The 3,338-nt window shown below is 50.0% G+C and overlaps 1 non-coding gene across 1 annotated transcript; it reads right to left on the reverse strand.

Annotated features, from left to right (window-relative positions):
• Positions 1-1,065: 1,065 nt before the first annotated feature.
• On the reverse strand, positions 1,066-1,158 carry Trnai-uau (transfer RNA isoleucine (anticodon UAU)). Its single transcript is given in 2 exon segments — positions 1,066-1,101; positions 1,121-1,158. It is a non-coding gene; the product is annotated as a tRNA-Ile (tRNA).
• Positions 1,159-3,338: the final 2,180 nt, after the last annotated feature.

Genomic DNA, 3,338 nt, shown 5'->3' on the forward strand with positions numbered 1-3,338 from the left:
CAGAGCCCACTTTAAAACACTGAGTCCTTTCTCCGGCCCATTTGTTTGTTTGCTTGTTTAAACAAGCAACTTTTTACTTTAATTATCACAGCGCTTACGTTTGTTTCCAGGCTTGAGATCAATTTTTCTTTCTTTCTTTCTTTCTTTCTTTCTTTCTTTCTTTCTTTCTTTTTTTTAAGACAGGGTTTCTCTGTGTAGTCTTGGCTGTCCTGGACTCGCTTTGTAGACCAGGCTGGCCTCGAAATGAGTTTCTTTCTTTCTTTCCTTCTTTCTTTTTAATATATTTTATTAGTTTATTCATATTACATCTCAATTATTGAAATGAGTTTCTTAAGAGGAACTATGCCTCCCTCCTGCTGAGCTTCAGTTAGTGAGCTAGTGTGACTTTGAACAGAGGGTTAGTGAGATGAGGGACTCCCTGACATCCCTGTATGCTGGCTTGCGGAGCTAGGGTGGCTGCTTAGCTGTGAAGACAAGAGACCTCCTCCTCTGGTGGCCACCATTGCAGACTGATAGCAGGGCTTTAGGAAGGGAGAATGGAAATTTCCCAGACACTTGTCTCCAACTGCCAGGGGACAGAGGGGTCCTTGGGGGCGGGGATGACGGGAGAGAAGACGCTGCGGGAGGAGGGTGGTCCTAGTACAGGGGGTGGAGCAGGTCCCTCACTGAGGGTCCAACACTGGTAGTCCCTTCGGTCTCGAGGAGCCACCCGGAAGCAGTGGGTTGGATCAGAACTCCGCCGGCGGAGGGGACCAGCTGCCTCCTCCGCGCCCACAGGAAGCTGCCCGGCATCAGAGAGCCCCCAGGGATCTCGGTCTACATCCCCGGTCCAGGATGCCATTTGAACAGCCGCCTAAGGACCAGGAAGGATAGTAGTCAGTCGTCTGGGTTCCACTGCGGCATACTGCGCAGTGGCTACAAAGCAACTCGGAAAAAAAACGAGCTGCAAAAGCTTCACACTAAGCTGTTTTCCTCTCAGGCTGAGTCAGGAAGCAGGAGACTAAAGGGAACCTACCTCCTACTTATACAGACGCAAAATTATAACGCTTAGCTCCAAAATGGTCATGCTCCAGGTGAGGCTCGAACTCACAACCTCGGCATCGCTCTGCATGTACTGCTGTATAAGTACCGCGCGCTAACCGATTGCGCCACTGGAGCTCCGCTGTGGCGACTTCGCGAATGCTCTATCAGACCCGGGGAAACGTCATGGAGCATGCGCAACCGCCGCCTACGGGCGCCGTTTCCACCCCAGCCTCCCGCAATTTTAGACAGGCCACGGGCCGGTGTCCGGGGACCGAAGGGTCCGAGAGGGGCTCTGCGGGACGCTGCTCACCCGGCCGAGCCTGCGGGGAAGCGGCAGGGGTGGGACTGGGGAGGAGCGGCGACCAGCGGACCGAGAGACCCCGCGGCTGCCGTGCCTTCCTCCACCCTCCACCCGCCCCCCGCCCCGCCTCCGGGAAGCGAACCCCGCTCCCCGACCCGCCCTTCCGATGGCGCGAGGGCCCGCAGCCTAGGGGACTCGAGATGCAAGCTGCGTTTGTTTCCTTTCCTTCCCTCTTAAAGGTTTCAGCGTTTAAAACCAAACGCGCTAGAAAGCTTCAAATACCAGTTTATTTCTTAAAACCAGAAAGAAAATCGAACACTCGACCAGGCCCGAATTATGACTTGCGGGCCATATGCCCTTTGAGAGTCCCCTTTCCTCGTTACAGAACTTAAAAACACTGTACTTTATGAAAATACAAGGGAGAGACTGGCGAGTTCTTGCCGAGAACGCGGGTTCGATTGGGCTCACAACTGTCCTTAACTCCAGTTCCCGGGGGTGGGGTGGGGGGATCTGCGGGATACACAGACACACACATACACATAATTTTTTAAAAAAATTAATAAATCAGCAGGGCACTCGGGAGGAGGCAGAGGCAGGGAAATCTTCGTGAGTTCGAGGCCAGCCTGGTACACGTAGTGAGTACAGGACAGCCAGGGTTAGTACACCGAGAAAGTCTGTCTTGAAAAACCAAAAATAAAATAAAATAAAATAATATTTAAAAAGGAAAAAATAGCAAGAAGGCTACTTTGGAAAGGAGACAAATGGGGGAGGGGAGCTTAAGGAGAATGTGTACGGTCAAAGTACGCGATATCAGTGTCATGAACCTCATTACTTTATACAATGAGTAGACGCTAATGAAGTGTAAAAATCAACCTTTACTACTGAAGTGGGGTAAAATGAACAGAATCCGTGCTGTTATTGTTATAATATATATATTTATAATGTATATATATGTGTGTATGTTGTTATATACATTGTATTCCTATGAGTTTTTTTCTTGTTTCGAAAAATAAATAAGGAAGTGGGGGGTCCTTGGTTTTTTGTTTTGCGTACCTCATCTAATCACCAGGGAGCGGTCCCCCCAAATGGTTAGCAACCCTCTTCAAAATCCACCACCCCCCCCCCCCGGGTGGATTTCACTCACACTGCCACCTAAGCTCCTGCGAACGAGTTGGGCAGCTTGTTAGGTGACCTCTACTCTCCTAAGAGAGAGGAAGCCAGAGAGCAAACAGAGGATTTGCCAAGACAGTAGTAGCGCGGGGTGGGGTGGGACCTGAGCAGGTGAAGGGGTACGGATTAAAGGCTTTGCTGTGGTGACTTGACTACAGTAGCAGGTTTGGGGTGACAAATGCTAAAACAGTAGTAGTAGCTTGGTGCCCGACTTCAGAAAGCCTTGACACTTAAGCAGCGGAGGTATTGGCGGGCAGGTTGACAATGTGGGCAGATCAGATTCCTCTCAGGACAGGGATGACGAGGGCTGGAACACCAGCCAGATGCTGAGCTTCCTGCCCGTAATGCCGGCGCTCAGAAAGGTGAGGCAGGACTGACACGAGTTCAAGGCCTGATGGCACCATGGTTCCATGCCAGCTTGAGCTATAATATGAGGCCATATTTCAAAACCAATCAAACAAGAAAGTGAGCTGGGCGTGGTGACTCGTGCCTTTAATCTTTGCTCTTCTGTCCAGTTCCAGGACAGACAGGGCGACACAGATAAACTCTGTCTTGGGAAAAAAAAAAAAAAAAAAAAAGCCAGAGGAGTCCCAAGATAATTTTATAAACTTAAGATACATACATCAGAAAGGGACAGCCAGCACCCTACAAATCCATCAGACCTAAAGCCGGTCATTGTAGGGTTTGGAGTGGAGTCCAGCATGCCTGCATCTGGGCTCCTGAGAGAGTGGACAGGGAAGTCCAGGGTAAATGAAAGCAGTATGGACTGGTCTTTTGAAAATAGTTCTTCCCCAAGGTTAGGAATAGACGGGATAGGACAATAAACACATGTCAGGTAGGGAGT

This window comes from Acomys russatus, chromosome 1, assembly GCF_903995435.1.
Source record: "Acomys russatus chromosome 1, mAcoRus1.1, whole genome shotgun sequence".
In the NCBI taxonomy this organism is placed as follows: Eukaryota; Metazoa; Chordata; class Mammalia; order Rodentia; family Muridae; genus Acomys; species Acomys russatus.